This window comes from Alosa alosa, chromosome 14 (assembly GCF_017589495.1).
Source record: "Alosa alosa isolate M-15738 ecotype Scorff River chromosome 14, AALO_Geno_1.1, whole genome shotgun sequence".
In the NCBI taxonomy this organism is placed as follows: Eukaryota; Metazoa; Chordata; class Actinopteri; order Clupeiformes; family Clupeidae; genus Alosa; species Alosa alosa.
The window spans coordinates 25,845,723-25,861,622 of NC_063202.1; positions in this window are offsets into that span (position 1 = coordinate 25,845,723).

The window sequence follows — 15,900 nt, forward strand, 5'->3', positions numbered from 1 at the left end:
CTGGATCAAGGCAAAAAACTCACTATTTAGTGTGCTGTCGTCTTGTTGTCAGCTTGTCTCTGAAGCTGCCACAGTCCTGTTTCCGTTTGCAGTGGCACAGTTGCACACCTGTTTCCTTCTCATACCTGTTTAGCTTCAAATGAAGGAGCACTCGGAAATGATGCCCTGATTGGAGAGGTATGGCAACTGAAGTGCTCCCGGCAGAAACAAAGGGGTAATGAAAACATGATGTTTTTCGGTGTCCTTTCACACATATGAGTCTGACATTGTGATGAAAACAAAGATCTTGGGGCATTGTAAATGGGCTTTCATTTATTTATCACTAGAGACAGTGTTGGTGTGGAAACGTCCTCCGCCTGAAGATGGGAACAAAGTAGGGCAGATATAGATACTAGAGAACTGCATGACCTCCATATCTGTTTATCTTTCTATTTTTGTATGATTTGATATGATTTTCAATATGATTAACCTACTCAAAAACAAACCAAGATGATCACAAATGTATATGACTTCTTTACTACTGTCATCTATGTTCAGTGTGCCTATACGAAAGCACACATTGACAAACACAGACTGTTGTTATTATTGGTTTATGCAATGGATGAAATTCAGTCTGTTACCATGGAAACCAAGCATTCACCATCATTGCAGTTGTGATCCTTATAACCAGACGTGCCGTGATGGTATACCTCCCTGCAAAGACTCCTCTATGCCCCGGGATGAGTTACTTCCTCTACATGTAACAAATTGCTGAACCTACAAAGTGTATATCCCATTACACAAAGGTTCATATTTAAAACATTACTCTTTGATGATGATTGACATGGTCACAAAGAAGCTGCATCTTCAAAATGATCTGATGCTTTGCTTCTCATAGCCATGAAGCACTATCAGGGGTGCTGCTAGATCATTTGGGCCCTATGACAGACAATAATTCTGGGCCCCCTGATAATATATAGTATTATTGGGGGGGGGCTTAGAATCATCACCCTCCAGCGCCGCCCCTCAACACTATTATCATCTTAAAGAAAGTTTTACTTAAATAAAAATACCAGGACAACAATGTAAAGATACTCCATTGCAAGTAAAGGTTGTGCATGAAAAAATCCTACTTAAAAGTGCATAAGTATTGTAACAGTGGATGTATTGTTTGGTCTCTGACTGATATTATTGTATAAGCATATGACTTCATTACATTACATAAGCATCAGCATGTAAGCTGTAGGGGTGTAGAATATCATAAGAATATATCGATAATATCAAATATCGCATATTTTATTTGCCAATACTGTATCGATTTTCAAAAATATATGTTTTTTAATTAATGTTTATATGCAAGCACTTTATTTTGTTATTGACATAAGTAGAATTGTACTGTAGTGTACTGAATTGTTTGTCTAAAGCAAACTTTTTTACAGACAGTTTATGCATATGATGGTGTCTTCTTTATAATATTTTTTTTTATATAAAATTAGGTTTAAAATCACAATATATATCACCTTTCACACAGTATTGAAATATATTGCAATACACTGATTTGTAACCCATGTATCAAAGGTACGTATTGTATCGCCAGATTCTTGGCAATACACAGCCCAAGTAAGCATGTTAACTGTTGCTAGAGGAGGAACCTGGTTGAACAGGTTATACAGGGACACCAGATGAATCTAACTGGTTGTGAAATTGTTAATGGGAGAAGAAAGAGTGTCTCTAGCCTTTGATGTTTGGTGAGATGCTGGATATCAATGAGCATTTATTTAAATGAAGCCATGTGAGACATTTAGAGTAAAAATAACAATTTGGTGGAGCTTTTAGCAACTTATAGACATCTGTTACATAGGCTATAACTATATAATGTGTGCATGCTTTTTGTAAGATGTCAGACGCCAAAAGGTTTTGAAACCATTGGTTTAATCAGTGTGTTACATTACTGTGCAAACTCTTCATAATAGTTAATCTTAGTCTTATTAGTTATTGAAAAGTTATAAAGGCTGTCAAATAAATGTACATTTCCTTCTGAAATGCTATGAAGAGGAAGTGAATGTCATCAGGGCTTCAGGGAATACCATCTACCTCTACCATCTCCTTTCTACTCTTCATTTGCCTTGTTGGCCCGCCGCTTACCCGGTTCAACCCCTTTCCTTACGTGAGGTCATGGATTTCTAAAGGACATAGAGCTGCACTGGACACAAGGTGAGAAAAAAGCAGGGTAATGGAGGCCGGGGGTCTGGATGCTGTATGGGCCGTTTTGGACAAGTAGGCCTAGGCTACAGTAGGAAGAAATCGCGCTTCCACGCTGTATCTTGTTGATCATTGATTACTGGGTGTGGGTGGTCATCATTGCAATATATAGCATACTTTAGCGCCGAGGCTTCTACCCTTCTTGGACTGTTTTGTTGGTTCCCCTGTAGGCTACCTCCTGTTTTCCCGGTCTGTGTGTGTGAGTGTTTGTGTCTCCCGCTCCCTCTCTGTGTCATAGAATGTGTCAGTACCGATGTGTTTTGATTGGGGGGAGGTGTCCGGGGGGAAATATTTAGGGTTTCAGATAGGTATTCAGATGTGTCAATCAAAAATCCCTAATCATTCCACGCTGTATCTAATTGATTATTGATTACTGGGTTGTCATCATTGCAATATATACAGTAGCATAGCCTAGGCCTACTATATATGTTTTTATTTCGGCCTATGCATAGAGTGTTTGTCTAGTTTTTTTCGATAATTTGATAGCCTAATGGATAATTGCTGCTTTTTTTTACATTTTCACCCATGCAGTGCAGTGTGTTACAAGTTCTGAAGTTAATAAACATTGCCCTGATGTACAGACCGCGTTCTTTAGTTTTTTTAGTCAGAGCTATGTACGCAGGTTTTTTTTATTGTTGTTGGTCCCTAACCTCAAATCCCCGTTTAGAGTCGCCGGATCCACCCCGCCTTTGGGCTCCGGCACCTCCTCCCACTTTACAAATTAAGCACTGAGTAGGCCTACTTGTGTAAATGTACTTAGTTGCTTTCCACTACTGCATGATGAATGTTACTTTCCTCCACTGCATGAACGTAGGAACCAGGTGACCAGGTACACTTTGCTGTGCACAATAGATAGTAGACAATTGCACAGGTAATATTGAAAAGATCCACACTCTTAAAACGAATGTGTTGGAAACAACACAAACTGTGTTGTCCCTATCTGGACACAGAGATGTGTTAAAAGCAACGCAAGTTGTGTTGTTTTCAACACATTCGTTTTAAGAGTGTATGTGGCAATTCATAAAGGCCAAGATCTTCTTCATGCAGTATTCATACAGTAACTATTATACTATATGACTTTGGGGTATTGGAGACGTTCTATCTACTCTATTGTTTATGAAATTAGAGCAAACATTATTCAAATGTTTTTTCGATGGTAATGCCATGCAACACATACAAATGGCTAAATGTTTTCCAAGAAATGTCTATTTCTAAACACTATAATAACATGTTCCACCAACTTTTATAGAATGCATTTTGGGGATGCAATGCATTCATCACATAGTTAAAAAAGGGAAATAGATAATTAAATATTCTAAATATATTTCACACCAGACACTTCACACCTCCCATTTCATAATTGAAGATCACAGAAATGCACATGACATTTGTGCATTATCTCTATGTGTAGGGGATAGGGCTTTTTGCAGTGAGCACAGGGAATATTGACCAGAAGCAAGTTTGGGAAAGAGATAGGGAGAGACAGGGGAATGACTGTGGGTCGAAACTGAACCCAGGTCCCTTTGGACCTTTAGGTGCCCCAACTTCCCCAACATTTCACCTTTATCTTATGTTTAATGTTTACAAGCAAGTCAAAACGAGGCTACCTATGTCTTGATGTAGAACCATTTCAAATGTGTTGTGGTGAAAAAATGGACATGCAGTGGATCCTGCTGTGGTGTACTGATTACTGTTTAAACTGTGTCCTCAGGCTTATTCTGTCACTGGTGCTGCATCTCTCTTGGCTATACTGCTGCCCACGTTTGATTGAAGGAAGCTGACTCGAACAGAATGATCAAACAGATAGAAAACATACTGTACATACATAAGCAGTGAAAATGCATCAACCTTGGCTGAATGTTCTCATAAAAATCATTCTTCCCATAAAAGCAAGGACATGACAGACCTTCATTGGGACATCAGAGAGAATATTCTGTGGGAATGTCAAGCTCTGGAGGACAGTGTGTATATCTTCCGTAAGAGATGAAATTACAATTCCTCTGAGTTCGTCTGACCTATGTGACTGATTTTGTGGCAACATCCACTAATATTATGAGACTACATGAGGACTGAACCACAAGAGAAGGGAGATTGAACCGAAAGGTCTACCGGTAGCTTTAAAATAGATGAAAATGACCGTACAAAAACAACAACATCGATGCAGCGTTACAAATGACTTCACATGTTTCATGCCAGATGCTTATCTAATCCTGATTTCTTAACATGCATCACCTGCATGTAACCTTGTGCACTTCTATCACAAATAGGTAGTGTTAGTGTAAAAACATTCGAACGCTATATGGCCTTGCAGCATAACTGTACTGACACCAACATATCTCTTGCAGATTTGATGTGGGCTTAATGATGTAAATAGGATAACAATCTCTTAAGACTTGGCCACTACCCTGGCTATGCACATGCAAAATAATTGGCAAGCAGGAAACTCTGTCTCTTTGAAGGTTCTTTGTTAAAATAGTTGATTTGTGGGAAAATGTTTGTGTTGAAATGCTACTGATTACATATCCAGACCCAGACTCGTAGAAACATTTCTGTCAGAGAATCTATTTCTGTGATGTGGTTGATTCCAAAAATATTTATGAAATCCTCAAACGAGTTACTAGGAGAGCTGCTTGGGTGTTGAGAGGTGTATTCCTCTGGTGCTCTTCAGCTTGGACATCCAAAGTGTTTCCCAAATAAACAGTAATTCTGAGGCACTCACAAGGAATACAGTATAAATTAAAAAGGCTTTATTTTAAACTTGGCTATCATAGCCAAGTTTAAAATAAAGTCTTTTTAAATGAGATTCCTTGTGAGTGCCTCAGAATTACTGTTTATTTGGGAATATTTATGAAATGTTCACTGCTGCTACATGCCCTCCAGCTATTTCAACCACTATGATAAGAAATACCACTGGACCTCCTTGTCTCTTTCAAACACCTACTGTAATAAAAGGGGCATGTTCATGTTTGAAGCACATCAAAACATTAAGGATAGTTATGTGATAGTCTTTGAATGTTGTCTGTTTAATTATGTCTCTAATAACTTGGTGCAGGATGTGTGGTGGGGTGGCATTTTTACCAAGCATATCTTCTTGATGTAAAAAGTTTGTGATATTTTGCCCTTGATATAAGCTTATGAAACATAGAGAGATCAAATTAGTGTCAGGAAATTGCAAATAGCCTGTATGGGTTATTGTTGTGACTTACGTGGTTGGGAACAGATTCACTCCTCCTAATTACCATATATGAATTTGCATGAAAATCTCATGCAGGTGTCATCCTGGGAGACAGGAGATATACTGCCCTTGTCATCAAATAAAATAAATCCCCTAAGATGTTTTGATGGATTATCGGGGCCAAATAACTTTGACATGCAAAAAGGGGCATGCAAGAAGACATTATCAGTATCAAAATCAACTGAGGTGTAATATATCATGGCAAAGCTTTCAGGAGTGACACAGGCACACCCCTCAGCTTGCTAATGCTGCCCGCACAGCTGCTGTGAGGGGGGAAGCATCCCCAGCCCTGCCACACTGCCACATTTGGAGTCTTAATCACTCACAAGTCTCAACCACTCCCCTCAAAGTCACCCAGTCATAAAAAACAAAGGGACGTTTGTGTCACTATTCAGTTATTGTGACTGTCATGGTAGAGTTTGTTAAATGGCCTCTGTGATCCCAGAGCATCCTGGTTCTCGAGCATCTTGGAACTCCAGCTTTTATGTTATTACACGTTCACTTTACAAAGCCATCTGGGTCCACACACACTGATTCGGGTTTCCTCTGGAGTCTCACTGGGAAGTAAGGAAGTGAGACTCAGCCATCAAAGTGAGCTGTCTGTCTGGAAAAGTGAAGAGTTGAAGTTGTTGACGGGAAAGAGCAACAGGAGGCTAACATCTCATATCAGGCTCCAGTAATTAGCAACCAAGCACACAGAGGACCCGCAGCGATCAAATGGAGCTTATCCAATGAGGGATAGGAAGAGGCTCTCTATAGCCACTGTGCATCACTGTCGGGGGCCAGAGTTCACAGACGTGGAAGTCTCTTGGACATGAAAATGGGCTGAATCTCTGTAGAGCCCTGCACGGCCTGCCCCCTCCCTGCCCCCCCCCCCCTCCCCACACACATTGCCTCCCCACCATGACATCCTGGTTCTCTGAGCACCTTCCTGGGTCACCCTGAAACAGATTGTCTGGGTCTGTGTGTCTGTCCCCTCCCCCACCCCCCAGCCATCCTAGTGCATCTCTCTGGGCACCTTAATTACTATTCCTCAAGACCATCTGCCCATGGAGGTGTGTGGGAATGGAAGTGCTATGGTCTCTCTAGCCCCACTGCCACTGTAATTACACCTTGCACTGTGGTTTTGGGGAGAACACTTGCAGGCAGTGGATACTGTGATTACTGCCTCTCCGTTTCAGCTCCCTGCAGTGCTTTGTAGGGTCTGCCAACTGCTTTTTACAGCTCTGTCTCCTTTGTTGTCCAGAAAAAGGGCAACAAAAAGCCTTTAAAAAAAAGATCTGAGCTGGCTGACATGGAATGCAGTAGAGGATTACACCTGAGACACATGCACAGGGACAGCCCAGTCTTCTAACCCAGATTTTTTAAATACATGTCCGGCACTAGAGCACATTTGTTATGCTGACGGTTCAAGTGTTATTTCTGGAACATGTGAAAAAACGTATGTGGGTCTATGACACAGTCTCTAATAAATGGATGCATGAGGAAGTCATTCATCTGTGATAACACCACCTGTTGACTCATTCCCCAGGAACTGTTTTAGCAATGAGGCCATTTGCCTATATACCATATTATTATTCTATTAGTATTATAGAATTCAGAAGGGATCAATAAGGTGCTCAGATGCCCATTATAGGGCTCTTGTGTTCGTGTAGGTAAATATCAAGTCTTTGCATCATAGACCAGTAGTGTCTAGCTGACCCGTCCCCAGCTCCTAGCAGCGCATGGCTCAGAGATGTCTCTGCTGTAGAGTGGAGGGCGAGTGCTCCAGGGGACTAGGATGCAAAGTTACATAATGCAATATGGAGGCACTGCTGCTCCTGCCATTCCAGTCAAAGGGAACCATCTGTCATTCGGCAAGCTGTGATGACGGGACTCCCACTCACAGTATTGTACATTGTTGCACTGTGTTGCCTTTTAAATTGAATAATTTAAAATGTGTTGTTCCAGACATTGTACTGAGTCACTGCTGGGAAAGGTCTGTGTGGCTGGACGAAGCGTCTTAATGAATAGCTGTACTGTTGCTCCGCTTTTGTATTGGCTTGTTTGCATTATTCTCTTTTCTCAATCTGGGAGCTAAATTGTTGGCAGAGCACCAGTGGTTTACTCTCCTTTCCGTGGAACTCTTCGCCCACAACGCATCCCACCCTCACAAAGCACACCGAGGAAACCTAAACAAATGCGTGTCAAACTGCCTTTGTTCCTAAATCAGACTGACACTTTAATTGATAGCACACAAACTGCATCACAGGCCAACAATTAATAGCTGTGAAAAAGCCCAGCTCCTTGTAGGAAACTGAAACTCCAGAGTATATTTCTACAATGCAATCTGATAATGTCAGCATGTTCAACATATTTGTGGGAGCGGGTTGAGAGCCGGCGTTGTGTGCTTTAACACTTGATCCTCTTGGGAGCGGCTCTACGGTCCGTTGCAGTGAGTCTGTGCTTGTCTCACAGGCCGAGCTGTGCTCCATCTGATTGGCAAGCAGCAGCACAGGACGATGCCAACTGTCACAGCTTCCCGTCTGAAAGCGCTCCTCGCCATCGCCAACAGGCTTGACTCCTGGCACTCGGAAATGCGTCAGTCCCTCCTTGTTGAGATTTAGAAAATAAACACAGAATCCCATATGGCAAGACCTTCTGGAGATGCACACATTGAGTCTGATGCTGCAATGCAACATCATCCACAGTAAGCTGTCTGGTGGATGAGAGAGAATTACTGTAATTGTCTGGTTGCACCTCGTCCCACTCTCTGCTGCCATCTTGCTTAGTGAATCCCTGCACTAGCGGTTTAATGCACCTTTCACATGGATCCTGCCTCTTCATAACACCCTACCTTTGCTGGGCTAAAGAGAATACACACACACTCTTAAACTCTCTTGCAATGAATGTGTAGGGCACATGAAGATCAGCTTATGAAGATCAGCTTTGAATGTTTGTACTTCTGTTTGAAATCAATAGTATGTTTTTGTGCACAATAAAGGATGAATTTCACGGGGCAGGCTTGTCATACTAGAGATGCTTTGCTAAGTGTTTGGATGCGAAAAATATGACACTGTATCAAGCAGAACAGAAGCGTAGAGTTGCCATCTGTCTCGCTGTTAATTACTGCCACGGGGTAGTGAATTGGCGCTACAGTTGCATTCTTTTTTTCACTCACCGAGTGCCCACCCCCCGCCACGATGAAAGTGCTGCCTGACCTAAAAAAAAAGGTAAACACAGGTACGTTTCACCCCTCTGAACTCTGACTTTGACTCAGCACATATCCTACTCAGGCAAGCTCACAGAGCCGGAGTGCTCAGGAGAAGTGGACTGAATCACTGATAATTGCTGGGAATGGCATGCCAGCGTGTGGATAGTGAGCTCAGTGGGACTGGCAAGGTATTGATGGATACCATTCATCAGTGAAGCCCAGGGGAGGCTCAGAGTAGCCTAGGACTTTTATTACATCTTGATTGTGACTGAGCTTTAATTACTTCCTCTCCACAACGTGGTGCGGTTACTGAAACGTTAGTCACCATAATTTATCATTCGAAGTTGCAGCAATTTGTTGCTCTGACACAGTGAATGATTTTGAAACTTAATCTTTTCAGTCTCTGGTGTCCAAGCATTATACTAGATCAGTGGCAATTCTAAGTAAAACAGCTTGACAATCAGCTTTCATTTGCTTGCTTTGAATCCAAACAAACTACTTATAACACTTAATAATTCCAAATGTATAATTTTGCATTGTCAAAGTAGCCAGTACAGCTACAGAGAAGGACATAAGATCTGTAATGTTTATGATTTATAACATGTGACGTTATGATGTTATAGTATTTCCACATGTGATCTGTCTTAGGTTGTAAGCAGGCATTGTTTTATTCAGTCCACACGGGGTGCTTTTAGTTTCATTGTTCTGTTGAGACTGCAGAAGCAACGAGGTATTCAGAAATGAAGATGGAGGCATTAACAGAAATGTAGCAGAAACAGAAACAGAATTCTGCCTTCCACTCTATCCTTGTTACTCACATACAATAGTGTTTTAGTGAACACACCTATGTGTACCTATCGATCTACAAACCTTTCTTGATGCTGTCTTCCCCCCTGCAGTCTGTCAAATCTCTTGGAAAAATACAGCATGTGTTATCATTGAAAATACTCAGCCACAGTCTGATAACAATACAGACAAAATAAAAACGTTTCTGACATAAAGACGTTTCTAGTAGTGGTCTTTCTAAAAAAGCAATACATTGTCTGAAATTGTGACACAGTGACACAGTGCCTTGCACTAAATCTTCATATCATTTTTCTGTTATGCAACTGGGTACTGATACATTGATACACATAGTCTGAAATATACTGTTGCACAATTTTCTGTATATTTATACTTTGTATTTATCATGTTTTCCTTGTAATAATGTATCTTTATGTATATTTAGTGAATGCATGTAAATGTGTACATCAGTGGTGAGGCAATATTACAAGCAGTGGTAGGAAGTAGGAAGTAGAAATCCCACACTGGTCAATGGTGATTGGTTAGAGGCTGGTCCAATGGTTTCAAAATTAACTGAAAATCTGTGACCATTAGGATGCAAGGACTGGTCATAAAATCCCTAATGGACCATGCCCAGACCCTACTCACAAAGTGAGGAGACAGACATCTTTGACAGCAGTATCTTCATGAACCTATAATCGTTGTTAAAGTGATCACAACAATATCCCTATCCTGAATAAGGATACATATTTCAGTAAACCAAACATATTTTAATGTCTTTTTAAGCAAACGTTTTTAATGCCATTACCTGAAGGGCCACAAAAAGGTCTGACTACACTGACTGCTGGATGACAAAAGCAAAGGTAATTATGCTTGTGGAGTATGCTAAGTAAATCTGAGGTAACAAGGTTTTCACCAAATGAAATGAGTCATTAACTCACATGCAAAATGCAAGATGAATGTAAACCAGTGCCAATATTAAGAAGATGGAGGCTGTATAAATATGCAAAGAAAAAACTGTTTAACCAGTGGGCAGTGAAAAGAGTATTCTGTTCTGCAAGTTTGTCAAAACGTTTTAGACATGGCTTAACTACAGCGTGCTCATTTCCTCTTGAAGTTCAGTTTCATAGCCGTCAGAGGATAAATGTGTGAGGTTAAAATGTCAATCTATAAGCTCTTCTCTAATGTGCTAATGAATTCCTTATCTTGAGTTAGACACATCTGCTGAAGGCTGTTTGGTCAGGTATCTTTTCTGATGTTATATCGATTCTAACCACCATACAGAACTTGTTGGGCCCCCTTTACCCAGTTGACATACACTGTCCTAGCAGTGTATTCTGATACATTGCATTGGTCCACAAACATTACAATCTTTTGATTAATCAGCATTTTTTTTTTGTATCATGACACATGTGCAAACATTGTACAAAATGATAAAGGGTTTTTAATTAAAGAATCGCTGTTAGTTTCATACTAAGGAATTGACCAGTTAGGCAACATGAGACCTGCTTGGAACATATATTTCTAATAATAGCTACGGTGACAATTTGCTTGTTTTGGTATTTTCAGAGATGGATGGCACATTAAAGCGCCATTGAATCATTGATGTCTTTCCGGAGGGGCTGTTATTACAATGCAGTAATGAAATGCCGTAATGAAGCAATGATGAGTTCTAAAAAGGTCAGCCTCAAGGGAGAAAAGCAGTCGTATTTCTCAATTTATTGTTGCAGTTTGAGAGTACAGAGCAATCACCATTTAGTGGATAACAATCTGTGTTTTCATGCCTGTGCATTGATTTTGTGGAAATAGTTATTGCAACAATATTGTGTGGGATAAGAATGCAATATACAATTTGGAGGAATTCAGGATTTGCTCTTTTGCATCATCAGCACAAAACCTACCTTCAAGAAAAGGAAGCAAGTCACTGCATCACACTGTAGCAAGCTGAGCTACTAAAATGACTGGCCTCTTGGATGTGCATGTGCTATCTGATATCTGTCTGTTCAATCCAAACAATGACAATTGAAACAATGCCTTTAAGGCATGATTGAAATGCTTTGCATCTAACAAATATCTATTTCCTGTGAACATGAACAAAAGCGTTTATACTGGAAAATCTGGGTCAACATATCCATAGGCCATGAACGCTTTTAGTGATATTCACTATGTTTGGCGCAGGGGTCAAAGGTCAGCGGTCACACTACATCTTTCTCCACCTGGACTGTTTGCATTCACAGCAATCCCCATTAGTGCAAACAGACACAATGCGGCCTGGTCACAGTCCAACTGATTGATTGATCCCAATTCCCTTAATGTCTAGTGGTTGGCCTTGGCTGTTATCTTCCTGTATGTGAGGATGTTTATGATTTCCAACTGTGCTATGTGCTAATGTGTGTCTAAATTTAGATTCAATGGTGGTTTGGTGTTGAATTGGTGTTGAATTGATCCTTTTGATGCAGGCAGCAGTCTGGTCATGGTCTCATTACAATCTGAATTACCTGCCATTTATGCTTCTGCATAACATCAGTACAGTAAGATCAAGAAACTCCCTAAATTATCCAAAGGACCTTGACATATATATATATAACCACAGGATTTTAACTTGTTTTACAAGCTGTCTCTGAGTAATAAAACGCTAGATATATTATTATGCACGAGTATATTATGATGTGTGCAGACATTTCAGTGCCAACCTCAAGACAAATAAAGATTTGTCTGACATTATAGTCAGACACTAATAAACCTAAAGTAAATAAAAAGTAAATAATTAGCCAATCCTATTACAAAAAAAATTATGTTGTTCAAGATAGTTCGAGGTAATTTTCCTCAATGTTCTTCTTGGCTCACCTTAGTTGTTTATAATTCCTGCTGCATTATAAATGAATTATGCTGGTATCTTTGCTGGTACAATGAATTATGATCGCCTTTTGTCCTCCAATAAAGTTCTTCCAGTCGTGGATAGAAATGGTTGGTACCCTTACAGATTATTAAAAGAATGCGGGCGCCAGGATTAGGGCTGCCCACTACTCCGGGTGTGTATGTGTGCTCCTAGTGTGCTCACTGCTTTGAGGGTGTGTGTATGAATGGGTGTACACTGTCTGTGGGTGTGTTGTACACTACCCCCGGATGGGTAAAATGCAGACCACAAATTCCTTGTATATGCAAGTATACTTGGCAGGCAGGGCAGAGAGCAGTGCCTAGCCAGCCCAAGACAAAAAATAAAAGAGAGTGAAGGATCCTTGTTCCTTCCCCAAAACAGGACAAAGTCATATAAATTCACATGAAAACCCCTGAATCAACAGGGGTTTTCTCTTATCTGAGAGCAGGGGGTGTGGGAGCGCATCTCAGGTTACAAAAACATCATATGGCGTAACTTTACTGCTTTACAACTGACAATGTTGTATTTCTCGCATGGAGTCCTTTAACATGATACCAAACAAGAATAGATTAGCATTTTTCATTTGACAAATATAGCTAGAGTCCAGCAGAGGCCCAGGAATCCAGGAGTTAGGCCCCTTAATTGGGTGACGAGAACCGAGGCCAAATGGCACCTGAAAACAGTGACTTTCCAGTTCAATGTATGTGGGGCTCTGTGATTACAAAGGCTTTTGTCAATATGGAAAACTTCCCACTGGGGCAGCTGTGGCCTACTGGTTAGCGCTTCGGACTTTTAACCTGAGGGTTGCCAGTTCGAACCCCGACGGCTGAAGTGCCCTTGAGCAAGGCACCTAACCCCTCACTGCTCCCCGAGCGCCGCTGTTGTTGCAGGCAGCTCACTGCGTCGGGATTAGTGTATGCTTCACCTCACTGTGTGTTCACTGTGTGCTGAGTATGTTTCACTAATTCACAGATTGGGATAAATGCAGAGACCAAATATCCTCACGGGATCAAAAGAGTATATATACTTATACTTGATTTCGGTATGCAAAAAGGCTGTCCTTACATGTTCACAGGCTCGTGCATTGGAAACATCAGCTGCCTGACGTTTGTGGGTAACTGGACAGTTCTTTCACCTCTTCCCCTCCACTTGTCCCTCCTGTCTGATGTCCCTCTGTGGTTCTGTTTGGTTTCTTTATCCTACATCTTTCAATTACCTAAAGCACAGGCATGGGCGGATTATGAACTTTCGGGCACCTGGGCCCAGATGTATTAAGGGCCCCCCACTAATTTTTGCATATGTGGGAGGGGGGGGGGTGTGGGTCCTCCCCCAGAATCTTTTTTAATTTGTTTGATGTGATTTACTGTATTCTGGTGCATTTCGGGGATAGCCAATTCTAAATTCAATCAGATTCATAGCCTACATCCTGATTTGTTGATATTGAGGCAATGATTCCATGCAAAGGCTTGGGCTTCAGGGCCCCCTGACCCCTTGGGCCCCTGGGCCTGGGCCCGGTAGGCCCGTGCAGTAATCCATCCCTGAGCACAGGTAGCGGCACATCTGCTCTTTAATCGGCCACTGAAGACACATCATGGAACTCCTCTAGTTACTCTTCACTGGCCTCCTATAGCTGCCACACCTCTTGCTATGTGGTGACAAGCTCTTTGCCCAGCTCCTTAGGCTTAGGTGTTGTGCAGTGATGTTAGTATAGGCATCCAAGTAACATCCAGCACATCCTGGATAAAAGCACTATGGGCCCATGGGCCATCTCTATGATCTCCGCCTACATTAGTAGGTGTGAGCCATCTCATCCATTTTGCCCACTCCTCATTTTTCTTTTCCTTTCAGTGCCTTACTAGATCACTTCACTTTCACACAGCAGTCTATCGCTTGTTCAGAACATAGCTCACCATTGAATCTAAGTTCTGAACTGGCTCCTCTGCAGGCAGTACGTGCAGGTTCTGGTGAAAACTCCTATCTGTCTTGAAGCCATCCAAGTCAGAGATAAAAAGTTGTCCTCCTGATATTCAAAAAGGAGCTCTGCAAAGTAGTCATGAAGCGCTTGCGGGGGGTGGTCTTATTTCCAAAAGCATACTGTACTACTGAAGCAATGAAAAATGTGGGACAAAGAAACCACAGCCATCAGACAGAATGCCAGAGTGAAAAGGAAGAGATATGCCGAGCTGACACCAGAAATCAGCTGCTGGAGCATCCAGCACACCAGGCCTGAGTGCAAGGAACACAAACATGTGATGGTCCTCACTTGGAAACACAAGGAACACAAACATGTGATGGTCATTGGTGTGTGGCATGTGTGATTGCACATATTTATTTCCTATTTCCATGCAAACTAACTTACAAATTCATAATATACAGATATACTACAGTTCAATACAGTTACAGTTTGTAATGCATGAGAAATTGACTAATTTGTTGGTACCACTGAAAAAGACAACAAATGATTAGATTATTGTGGTGTTTCAAGCTAACTGTTAATTAGTATTACAGATGTATTTAATCTTAGATTTAGTCTTTCAGTATATTTAAATGGAGAAAAGTAGTCATTGAAGTTTGGTATCCTTGTGAACCACTGCAGTTCATTGTGTACCCCACCAAATTGAATATAGAGAAATCAAAAGAAAGAGCCTGAGGAGATTAGAATGAGAATTGCACACAAACATGTCAAAAGTAAAGGTGATCAAAACATCTCAAAGCAGCTTGATGTTCGAGTGACTACAGTTGCACATAATAATTCGCTAATGAGACCAGGTTTGAATAATTAACCATTTTAAGGTGCATGGGACTGTAGTCAACCTCGCTAGATGTGCCTGCAAGAAGATTATTGACCCCGGAAAGAACAGAAGGATAGTACAAATTAGAGGAGAGTAACGAGTTAAATCTGTTGAGGAGTATATTATTTTCCTGGCTCCTTTTAGAATTCTATGTGAACGATTTATAGTTTCAATGTTCTTTATACAGTCTATGGGGAAAATCCCTGCGGGTAACTGTCACATACTCTCGGTTCACAAACGTTCTAATAACATATTTGTAAAATGTATCAAGTGAAATCCAAGTCAAGGTACATCAGTGTCTGATTACACCATTGGTCACATTTTTGGACAATGATGGGTAAAGGGTACCATCATTTTTGTCTTTTGCTCTGTGCCTTTTCATTTGTTTTATGTAGGGTTTTTGTTCTTTCGTGGAAGTGTACCAACAAATTTAACCACAACTGTGACTATGATGTAATCTAATGGAGAGACTTGCACTGATACACATGATGCAATTTCTAAGGCTTCCAGCAGTGACAACAAATAGGTTCACACACCCTCTCATCCTTAGGTCTACAGCATAATAAGCCTGTGAATCAAGTTATCGACACATTTGGGGGTGTTTTTCTAATTGTTGTGTAAATGATGCCTTTTCAGCTTCTGAGAGAAGTGACAGAAAAATGGATACACAAATAAAATGTTAAAAAGAGATGGTCCCTCTCTGCTAGCAATAACATTCAATTTGAACGGGCCTATATTACACGACTGATGAAAACGCATTTTGATTCTGTGGCATTTG